The sequence below is a fragment of the Tauraco erythrolophus genome, chromosome 1, assembly GCF_009769465.1.
Source record: "Tauraco erythrolophus isolate bTauEry1 chromosome 1, bTauEry1.pri, whole genome shotgun sequence".
Classification (NCBI taxonomy): domain Eukaryota; kingdom Metazoa; phylum Chordata; class Aves; order Musophagiformes; family Musophagidae; genus Tauraco; species Tauraco erythrolophus.
In genome coordinates, this window is record NC_141465.1 from 62,140,757 (window position 1) to 62,152,926 (window position 12,170).

The 12,170-nt window shown below is 39.2% G+C and overlaps 1 protein-coding gene across 2 annotated transcripts in view; it reads left to right on the plus strand.

Moving 5' to 3' along the window:
* TMEM131 (transmembrane protein 131) overlaps positions 1-12,170 on the plus strand; it is a 111,842-nt gene that overhangs the window by 22,797 nt on the left and 76,875 nt on the right. The gene's annotated exons all lie outside the window — the stretch shown is intronic.

Genomic DNA, 12,170 nt, shown 5'->3' on the forward strand with positions numbered 1-12,170 from the left:
TTCTCAGGACTAGAAAGTAATTGTGCTGCTGTGAACCACCTCAATAATTCATATAAAGATGGAAAAGTAAAATGGATTGTTGATCATTCCAACTTTATTGCAAGGTGCAACAGAGACAGGAAAATTACTTTAAATACTGTGGTGGGACAAAGTCAAGCAGTTCTGGATGTACGCTGTAAACTTTACAGTGCTTTGGATTGCATTGGGCTGCCACTTACCTAATACACTGCTCGATATTTGATTTAAAACAAAGCAAGAGAGACAATATTTCTAATAAATGGTTTATAAGTTTTATATTATGGTTGTGGCTCTTAAGCCAAAAATACCTACGTAAGTGAAACCGGTTCCTTTTAATCAGAATGATACAGCATGTTTTCTCTAGTTTACAGTTTGTTTTTTTCCTGTAGATTTTAAGACGGTGACCTCTTGTGACTACTTAATGCAATTAAAAAAAAAAAAGCAAATACATTGTTGTAAAGAAACATTTACATTTTGTGAACAGCAGTTACAAAAGCTTTAAACCTGCTGTAATGTCATTGAATGTTTCTCTTTCAGGCTTTCTGTAAGTTTGCACAGATGTTCGTTGGTTGTAGGTCATCCATCATCACAACACAAATGATGATGTAGTAGTAACTCAGTATTGTCTAATGTTATAATATATATTGTCTAATTTTTTTTTTTAAATATAAAACAATAACAAATTCAGTGCTGCAGAAAGTGATTAATAATCATTGAAGTGTCTAATCTGTCTACAGTTTTGGTTTATTCCGCCCCCCCTGAGAGAATTTGATATCTTTGCAGTGAAAGCAAGCCCTTTTCTTGTTTGAAGGAGTTGCTTTCCAAGTAAGGCAAATCAAATGCCAAATCTTACATAATTTGATCATTGGGCATTCCTGCCACCTCCGTCCATTTAGAGTATATCTCTTCATATTTGTTTTTTGTACTTATTTGGACTACATACTAGCAGTGAAACACTCCTTATGTGTTATGAAACCACTGCAACCACATTTTAAGACTTTTGTGTTTAAAAAAAATAAATCAAATGTGTTGGAAAATTGGATTTGACCAGACTGACTTAAACCAGTTATTTATTGAAAGACCATAGATCTTTAAATATTTAGGTAAAAAGGCCTTGCATTGAGTAAAAGTAAACTGTCAGTAGAGGTTTCATTAATTCGTGCTAGTGGATAATGACAGTGAAATAGAGTCTGTGCTTTTTTGGTGTGGACTTCCAGTGTATGGATTAGAAAGTGCAACACCGTGTAGCTTTGCCCTTTGTCTTAACAGAGCCAAGGTGAGAATTTTATTCTTAAGCATACATGTTTAGATTAAAGGTTTATATCTGAATAGTTTATGCTACTCCTGCCCACGGATTAAATTACAATAATGAGAGAATTTCTTAATTCTGTCTATTGTTCACATGAATCAGTCCCCTTAAGGACTCAACAACTTCTTGAACTCTTCAGATAATTTATTTAGATCCTGAACATAGGGTAAGAATTGTATTAAAATAAATTGTCTGTTGCTCAGTGCAGTGTAAGGTTTGGGTTTTTTTCTTCGATAGCAGGCAATTTGCAGATATCTATGTAATTGGAGTCATAGATTTGTTTGTTTGGAATGGACCTTAGGAGATCACTTATTACTTTCTTCAGGTAGTATTGTGTGTAGATGGACTACCCTTGGCAGGTGCTGGACTCTTCTGTTCTTAAAACCTCTAACAAGTAACTTCCACAAGTTTCCTTAAGTACATATATTTTTTTCATGCCTAAGCTATTTTTTTGCTACTTCTTTTGTCTCCAATATATATTCCGTTGTGGTTTTGTTAGGGTTTTTTTTGCCTTCTTTGTAACAATAATTTTGTACTAAAAGACACCTATAGCTTCTTCATGCAAATTTTTTAAAACACCCTGTAACTTTATTTACTGGACCTTTATTTGTCTACACACTACTTAAAGTGTAGCATTTAATCAGGATATTAGTACTCTGAGGCTTTGAGAAAGGATAGAGTAGTTGCTTCCTTGTGTAATAACACTTGGTTTAGTAATTCCAAAATAAATTGTAAATTTTTTACAGCATTTTGTTTACTCGTGTAGTTTATATTTCATTATGTTCTCAAGGACACATTCTTTTCTTTAGTGTACTACCGCTTAGTCAGTTATTCAGAGTTTTATATTTAGGCTCTCCTTCAGCTGAAGGGCTGGAGCACCTCTCCTGTGAAGATAGGCTGAGAGAGCTGGGGTTGTTCGGGCTGGAGAAGAAAAGACTCCAGGGAGATCTTATAGCAGCCTTCCCGTACCTAAACGGGGCTTACAAGAAAGCTGGAGAAGAGCTTTTGTCAAGGATGTGTAGTGATAGGACAAGGGGCAGTGGCTTTAAACTGAAAGAGGGGAGATTTCGATTAGATACAAGGAAGAAATTTTTTACAATGAGGCAGGTGAGGCACTGGAATAGGTTTCCCAGAGGAGTTGTGGCTGTCTCATCCTTGGAAGTGTTCAAGGCCAGTTTGGATGAGGCTTTGAGCAACTTGGTATAGTGGAAGGTGTCCCTGCCCATGGCAGGGCAGATGGAACTCCAAACCATTCTGTGATTCTATGAACTTTGACTTGTCAGTGCCAGGCCATCTCCTCCGTATGTCCTGATTATTTGAACCCTTGTATAGACCTGATAGATGCTTCAAGCCCCTGATGATGATTTCATCTGCAAATATTAGGAGTGGTGAAATAAACTACAACTGTTACTTTTAATAAATTATTCTTTCATGTTAAGCCAACATACTGTCTCACTTTTTGAGGACTTTGTTGTGAACAGTGAAGTAAACTTTATTTTTCAGAGAAAAGTTTTCATTTGCTTTTAGTTCATATAGGACAATTTCCCGGATGATTCTGTTTCTTGTGAGAGCTCTTTCCTTGCTTATCTAATGTTTTCCTGAACAATGTAGTTGGGGTCACTATTTTCCAGAGTGAGTGATCCCCAATTCAGATGAAGTGTTTGAAAGGTACTTCTGCTTATGTAGTAGTATTTTTAAAGTAGCTTATTCCTACCATGAAAAAAGAAAATGGTAAGACTCTTCAGTCTAATTCTCTTAAGATGATTCACTCTGCTTTCCCTTGCTGCAATAGTCGTTAAGTGTATGAATTGCTTCTTTACAGGTGAACGCCTGGAAATTATTTTACTTACTGGTTTGTAGAACAGCTAAAATAGGAGAAGAAGAAAACCTGTGTTGTTACGTATTCTTAATACATATTTGCTGTCTTTGTCCATAAACTGCCGTAAACCACTAGTCGCAAAAGCTGTTCCTGAATGTCAAATATACAGAACCTTAACATGACTTGTGATGGCTTTGCAACGAGGAAGCAATGGGACTGAGTTACATGCACGGAAATCAGCAATACCGATCTCTTACTGGAGGAATTTTAGTATTTTCTGCATGATCTGTATGCATTTCATATGGCATGGTAAATAAGTATTTTAAGTGGCAACCATTCAATTCTGGTGTATCAATGATAGTATTTTCAGGCTGTAAAAATTAAACGTGTGTGTTTTTTTGTTTTTTTTGTTACCTGAAATTTTTATATTGTATGTTGACTTTTAAAAGGGTTTTGGTACGATTTGCATTGGTCTGCATATAGCCAAACAGCTAAGATACAGACCACCTAAGTGGGCAATGAAGTGGCTGGACCATTGACCTTGGTAGGTGTATTCTACAGTACAAAGTTCATCTGGCAGTCAATTACCCATGATGGAGCTTGATACTGAGGACAATACTGCTTAATGGTTTCATTAGCAGCCTGGATGATGGTATAGAGAGTACTCTTGGTAAGTTTGCGGATGCTTGGGTCAAGTAGTTGATACACTGAAAGGCAAGGCTGCTGTTGAGAGGCACTTTGGCAGGCTGAGACGAACCTCATGGCATTCAGCTAAGGCAAATGCAAGTTCTGCACCTGGGAGAGAATAACACTGTGTAACAGGGCAGGGTGGGCAGTGACTTGCTAGACAGCAGCACTGCAGAAAAGACTTGGGGGGTCCTGGTAGACAGCAAGTTGAACATAAGTTAGCTGTAGTGTCCTTGTAGCAAAGAAGGCCACCAGCCTACTGAACCGCATGAACAAACGTGGAGCCAGAAGATAAGGGGTGTGATTTCTCCCTACTTAAGTGCTTGTGGGGCTACAGCTGGAGTACTGTGTCTAGTCTGGGCTACCCAGTACAAGGAAGGCACTGACATACTGGAGCAAGCACAGCAGAGGGATACCAGTATAATCAGGGCACTGCAATGCTTCTCATGTTAGGATGTGTTTCTTCAGTCTTTAGAAGAGAAGATCGACAGCAAAACTAATTGCTGTGAGCAGTATAGAGTTGACAAGAGCCAGATTTTAAATTGTGCACGGTGAGAGGATAAGAAGCTGTGGACACAAATTTCAGCATGGGACATTTCAAACCCATGTAAGAAAAAAAGCTTTTAAACTTGAGGGTGATCAAACACTGGACCAGGTTACTCACAGAAGTTGTAGAATTTCTGTCTTTAGTGATATCTAGAACTTGATGGCCCAAAGCCATGAGCGACCTGCGCTAACTAGACTTCCCCTGAGCAAGGGTTGACTAGGTGGCCCCTGGAGCTTCCTTCCAATATGTGTGATTTTTATAAAAGAATAAAAGCCTTGTCAGTTCATTGCCATTGCTGTGAGCAGCTGAAGTCCTGCTGCTGCTCAGAAAAAAAATTGGTTTCTTCTTCTTGTACAGGAAGAATTACCATCCCCAGGCTTTAGTTGAAAAATAATTAATTGATGCCCAGGGGTAAGTGACTGTTGTAAAGCCGATGTCAATAGTATGTGTTGCATCAGCTAAAGTCAACTGATCTTTTTGTTTCCATATGTGCTTTTGGGTCATGAAAGACCATGGCAAGAATGACTCAGTTCAGTCCACTTTCAGCTACCTACTACAGCATTCATTTTTTTCATTACCTTAAGCAAGATATTAATCATTAATTGCGTTCCTTTTAATTATCCTACTTATTAGCATAGAGCTGATGAATGCAGCAATGAAGATATAAGCTGCCATCTGTGTATCGGTTTTGTAGCTGTCTGAAAATTGAGTTGCAAGCAGCACATAGATTTTCTACAAGAAGGAACCAGCCTTACTATAAAATATGTAAAATGTTCTGAAAAAGTCTTTCAGGCTGACAGAGTCTTTTAAATTACTGTGGATACCCTTGTGTAGGAATACAGAAAGCTTTGGTTGTTCAGAATTTTGGTAACATTAAAGAAATGTATTTGGTGTCCAGAAACCTTGGGTCTTGATTAAGAGAGCCTCTCTGCTTTGTGCCATGCCTCCCCTCCAGTCCTTGTTTAAGACTTTAGGCTTTAATTTAGTTGCTTAAATGTAAGTAACCAGTGCTCTCTGATATGCCTTGGGCTGTCCCGGACATCTACTTGGACCTGGCAGATATGGCACAGGGCATGGGAGAAACTTTGTGCCCTTCTGGATGTCAGTCTGAGACCAGGCAGGTTGCCTTGGGACGTTAATCTCAAGTGGCAGCAGATTCCTATGTTTAGATGACTGAATGTAGTGCTAGGTAATATGACCTCTTACCCAGAAGTGAAGAATAGCTGTTATAACAAACTGGTGAGACATTAGAATTAACCTTTTTTTGTTTTGTTTTGGGGTTTTTTTTGGTGGGATTTTTCTTTTCTGGCTGAAGTTAACAACCATGGATAAGTCTTTAGAGACAGCCTTCAGACTGTAAGATGTGGATTTTGATTCCCTAGGTGTGCAAGGTTGTTGTCTGGTATCGTTCCACAACTGTACTGAGTCTGTAAGGTGTGCTTTCAGGTACAGATTCTCTGAAATCTTTCTTGAGGATATGAGCCTCTGGAGAGAAATTGTTATAAGTCTTGAAACTGGTGCTGGCTGCCTGCCTTCAAATTTTCTAACTCACTGTGTGCAAGTTATCTCAAGATATGTGTTCTAAAATCCCTTTGGTTTATAGTTTAATCCTTCTAGGTTTGTATAAGAGATAAATAATGCATGCAACCGTTAGTAGTAACAACATAAATGCATATGCTGTCTCTAAAATTAAAAAAAAAAATAATCCATCTATCTCCAAGACTTGAACATGGCCTTTTGAAGGATTATACACTCCCAGTACTGGTAAAAGGAGTGATCTTTCCCTCTCCTGCTTCTTTTTCCCACTCAGTTGTGTATTTCTACTGTTTCTTTTGTGCTGACCTTGTTTTTTTTTCTCCCTGTAACTTAGCTTATTATATCTTTTGAAATATTAATAGTGTGTGTGTGCAGTCTCCTTCCTGATCTGTACATTGCAAGGTAGTATTTTGTTATTCGTAATGCATTTTGCATACAGATAAGATTTAATAGAATTTTCCTATGAATCATATTTTGCTAATGTTGTTCTAACACAGATATATCCTTTACAGGAGAAAAGAGTAAACTGTATTTGTTAAAGAGCATAATTTTATTTCTCTTCACCTGATAAACCAGCAGTATTCAACAAAACCTACACTTTAAATAGTGGATTGATCTGTTACATGGTTTTAGTTCTTGGCATTTATGTTTGACAATTTTGGAAAAATAGCATGCCAGACTGTAGCACAGTAGGCCCGCAATTTTATTTGATGATCAAATAAAAACCAATATTTAGAACATGTGACTGAACACATTTGTATGTTTTTGTTTACTGCATGACTCTAAAGATTGATGTGTAATAAAAATGACTGGTAATTATAGAAACTGCCACATGAGATTTATTTTTGGTTTAGTTCCATGATGCTATGGTTGATGAGCTGCTGAAGTTGGTATGCTATTTCTTTGCTCTTGATTGACCCTGATTACCTGCCCCCCCTCTCCCCCCCAAAAAAAAACCCACAGAAAAACCCCAACCAACAAACCCAAACAGCCTAAAAAAAACCAAAACAAAACCCATACAACGAAATACCCACAAAAAAACCCAAACAAAACAAAAAAAACCCCAACAACCCTCTGCTGAAAACACAAGAAGTGTCATTGAAATGAATTTGTCATTTTGCTTATATTTAAGACACCTGAAAGCAAAAACTAAGCTTTTCCTTGTAAGTGTGAACTTTGATAGATTTTTGCTCTTCAATGTAATTCAGACATATGATGTCCTACCGAAATGATTTGTGATTTTAAACTTTATGTACAGATGTTAGACTAATATTTTCATAGCAAATCTGTAATTTCAGAACATAGGATGGAAAATTTGAGTGTATGATCAGCCAAATAATTTAGCTTCCAACAGTTAACTACAGCCATGGCTATGTAGTAGTTCAGCTGTTGTCAATGACATGTATTTCCTTTTGTTTCTGTATATTTCTGGAGTTAGATTTAATCTCCACTGCCCTTGGTCTAAAAGTTCGTCTGGATGGGCTCTTAGACTAAGACTAGTATTAGGGCTATTGACTGCCAATTACCATGCTTAAGAGCATAGATAACAAAAAACTTTCTGTACTGAGTAATTTAAAACTTAGTAGAACATACTCTCTTGTTAGAGCCAAAGCTAGTTGTCAAGGATGGTACAAGTGTTCATAATGACTATTTTGGTTGCCCTGTCATAGGGATCTGAACCTGTTAGCTTCATCATCTGACTATCAGGTAACTGCTAGTAATGTAATTATGTACTTTAGTTATGTTTCTAAAGAAAAGTCAATCACTGAAAGGAAGGTTGTGTTTAATTGTAGTGATAATGCACGATCAGAACATTGGTAAGGAATACAGGGTGTTTATATATCTGATAACTACATAGAGTAAGTTTGGTCATTGTTTAACCCCAGCTGGCAACTCAGCACCACCCGGCTGCTTGTTCACACTTCCCTGCTGGGATGGGGGAGAGAATTGGAAAAGCAAGAGAACTCATGGGTTGAGATAGAGACAGTTTAATAGGTAAAGCAAAATCTGTGTGTGCAAGCAAAGCAAAACAAGGAATTAATTCACTGCGTCCCATGGGCAGGCAGGTGTTCAGCCACCTCCAGAAAAGCAGAGCTCCATCATGCGTAACGGTTACTTGGGAAGACAAACACCATCACTCTGAACATCTCCCCTTTACTTTTTCCACCCCCAGCTTTATATGCTGAGCATGATGTCATATGGTATGAAATATCCCTTTGGTCACTGTGTCCGCTCCCGACTTCTTGTGCACCCCCAGGCTGCTCGCGGGTGGGATGGTGTGAGAAGCAGAAAAGACCTTGACTCTGTGTCAGTTTTGCTCAGCAATAGTGAAAACATCCCTGTGTTATCAACACTTTTTCCAGCACAACTCCAAAACACAGCCCTGTACTAGCTACTATGTAGAAAATTAACTCTACCCCAGCCAAAACCAGTACAGTTGTATAACAATATTTCACAGGAGCACTGTCTTGGTGATGTTTAGTTGTCTCCCTCCAGTAGCCAGGAAGGTCAGTGGTGTGAATGCACAGCTTGAAACAATGCAACTGGTGAATCAGGATGTTGTGGTTTTAGGCCGATCCAGCAACTAAAACTCACACAGTCGCTTCTTCTCCAGTAAAGTGGAGAGGAGAAAAATATAATAAAGGGACTGAGGGTTGAGACAAGAACAGAGGGAGCACCCACCAACCATGGTCCCAGGCAAAACAGACTTGGCTTTCTTAAAGCAAAACAATTTATTAACGGTTACTTAAAAGAACAAAGGGAAACAAAACCGTTTACTTGAGAGGATAAAAAGAAACAAATCCAGATCTTAAAACTGACACCTTTCTTCCCTCCCCTTTCCTTTTCCTCCCTGCTCTACCTCCTCCCCGCAGTGGCGCAGGGGACAGGGACTGGGGGAGTGCAGGTCAGTTCATTCCGTGCTGTTACTGCTGCTTCTTTCTTAAAGGAGGAGGAGTCCTTACACCCTTTTCCCCTGCTCCAGCTGATCCCCTACCCACAAGGAAAAATCCACAAACTTCTCCAGCGTGAGTCCAGCCCACAGGATGCAATCCTTCTCCATGGATTGTCCCAGTGTGGGCTTTACCACAGTCTTGGATACTTAGGGAGTTGTAGCCACTCGCTCCGGTGTGGGTCGACACGCAGACTCCGGATGCCTCTCTACCTTGTCATGCGTCCCAACACGACCGTCCTCAGGCTCAGGCATCTCCTCTCCACGGGCTGCGAGTGGGTCTCTGCTCCACCGAGGCCGTCCTGGTTGCAGGGGGGCCGCCTGCCATCTCACCACCAGCTGCAGGGGAAACTCAGCTCTGGCACACCTCCTCCCGCTCCATCCTCACTGACCAGGTGTTGATGCGGCTGTTTCTCTCAGATCTCAGTCCTCTCCAGGTGAACTCAGCCCAGTGGGCACCCTGGGAGTGGGGTGCTCCCCGAGTTCCCCAGCTGGCTCTGCCGCTGCCATCCTCAGTGGGCGGCGCTGGCCCGACGCAGGCAACTGCCTGGCCGGGAGCGGGGGCAGTGCCCTCCTCCCTTCTCTCCTCGCTCCTGGGCAAAACACCTTTTCAGGTTCCTTTGTCCCGACTTAAATAGGGCAATTTGCAGAGGCGCTGATTGACTCAACCCAGAGGGGGATGGGAGTCCAATCTGGTGGCCAGAACCAAGTCTAACCCGGCTCCAAAACCAGGGAGGTCACAGGGAGCAAAGCCCCTCTCCTGCCACCAGACCGCACCCTCCCCCCCCCCCATCAAACCATGACACAGGAGAAGAATGGCTTCAAGTGTCTGTGCTGTAGTAAAAAAAAGAGAGGAATATATACAGTTGTTTGGTGGGGAGGAATAGCAGATGAATTCAGTTAGAGAAACACTCAAAATGGATTTAGGTCATTTTTGGGTACATCTGCATTACTGATTGTATTGCGTAGATCTTCAGATCCAAAACTTCCTCATCATCAACGCTTGGAGCATACTGCTTTCTATATGCATCAGAGATGCACAGAAAGCTCGGAAATGCTGAGACTTCTTGAGCCACCAGTGGTAGCTGGCTGTGGCGAAGATCAGCGTGCAGCCGGATAACTCAGGCTGTTCAGTCTTTACAAGCAACCACTAGCCTGTTTCTACTCAGCAGGCTGTGCAGCATCTCTTGCAGAGCCCTCAGAGCCAGGTGTAGTCTGATGTGCTTTTAGAGGAATGGGTACATCTGCAAGCTGTAGGCAATAGTTACACAATTTAAAATAAAAAAAGACAAATAAAATTGGAAAGGGAGACAGTGATTCATGGTCGTCAGGTTTATGATAGCAAAGTAGATAATAAGGATAAGCATATGTAATTATGACACTTATTAAAACCATTTTTAAAACACTCAAGTAATAAAATACTTTCTGCAGAGCTTATACAATCATGCAGTTGTGAACTAGGGGAAATCACTGGCTTAATGTTTTGGACAAGTGCTTGTACGAAGTGTTAAACTAGCTTTTGACAGCACAAGTCCTTTTTAGATGGAGAGAAAATATTTTCAGCTGATTGACTTTGATCCAGTTTCCTATGTATTTTTTTAAGTTGAGGAATTAATGTGTGGCAGTTTAAAACTCAAAGGTTTGCTCTCAGTTTTCCAGTCTGAGGGAAAAATAAGGTATGGAAAGCAGAGATCTGTCTTTTTTTTTCTGATTAAATTCTTTAGATTTCAGAGCTAATCAATTAACTTGTTAGGCAGTACTTCCTAGGAAGTTTTAGATATAAAGCGTCTCCTGTCTTAAGCATTCATCAATTAACTAAAACTGGTTTTAAATATTTTCTTTCTTGATTTTAATGGAATTTCTCTTACTATTCTGAAGCATTTCACTATAGATTGTGTGTATTTACTTATCTTACTGGAAATAAAAAATGGAGGGTGATAATCAGAAATTAAGAAGCTGAACTAAAAGCTTATTAGTATGTGAGTAGTATACCTTAACTAGGAAAACTTAATGGAAAGGTTTGCAAGCCAGCATATTTTAATGAAAAATAAGAAATGTCCTGTTTTCCTAATTACAGTACAAATGTAATACGTAACTTTAAATGAAAGCTTGCTGAGTGTAAATAAAAACATGCTGATTTTTAATTTATAATAAAATTGGCAGTATAAAACAACTTATCTTGTGTCTTAGTGTTCTGCTCAGTGAGGAAAAACTGCACTGCTCATGCTGTACTGTAAAACGTAGTTTCATGTGAAGCCCTTCCTCCTGTGACCTCCACTTAGCAAGGCAGTCTGCCTCCCTATTTCAGAGGTTTTAAACCGAAAAAAGCTGATTCATGGTCTGCCTAGACATTTAAAATTGCAAATAAATCCTCAAGTTACAAACGGATTATCTTTGTTTTGTAGTGGTAAATAATACACTTCCAGCTTTCTTTAGTTTGATACAAATTGCAGGGTCAATAAGCCAAATAATTCTCATTTAAATCTGAAACACTACTTAGATTTACAGTCTAGAATTGATCTTTGACATGAATCAAACCTTAATGTTTGTAGATTGATTTAATAGTAGTAATTATAAAATTTCAAAGAAGTTTCTCCAAAAAGCAAAATAAAATATAGATTCTCTTGTTAGAGGAATTTTTAAGTAAAGATAGGTTTTTTAAAAATTATTTTAAGGAAAAATACTTTTATCTTAGGAAAAACAAGGAAAGAAAGTGTAATTTGTAGTTGAAGGAGAAATCAATGAAGTGCCCAGCCAAGGGACTTGATTTTAGTTCTGAAATGAGATATGAAAAATCCACATTCCCCTTGCAAACAAACTACATCCTTATACTAGAGGTGAGCTGTGTGAGATGAGCCAAGGTGCACCATAGACTTTATCAGATGTGTAATCTTTCTTCCTGCTCCAAGAAGATAATATTTATCTTGGCCATGGAATACCCTTAAGAGAAGGACTGAAAGCTTCAATTTGATCCCCAAATCCAGGAAGACAGAAGTTTTCAAAGTCAGGCATGTTTCAACATTAGCTGTATCAGGAGGACCTTCCGTATGCAGCCTTCTAAACCAGTTGGGATTTCTTAGACAAGGGTAAACTACTTGGAATTTCCTAGACAACCTAACCTCCTTGTTTTCAGGTAATTAACTGTGATGTCCAGCAGAGTAGTAGTAAAGGTATGAATAATAGAGGCTAGAAAATCATTAGCAGGGAAGGAGGTGAAGTTTCCTAATCAAATAGAGATTATAGCATTCTTTGTTTTCTAGTTTCTTAAGTTATACTGGTGAGATAATTACCTGACTGTTACTTG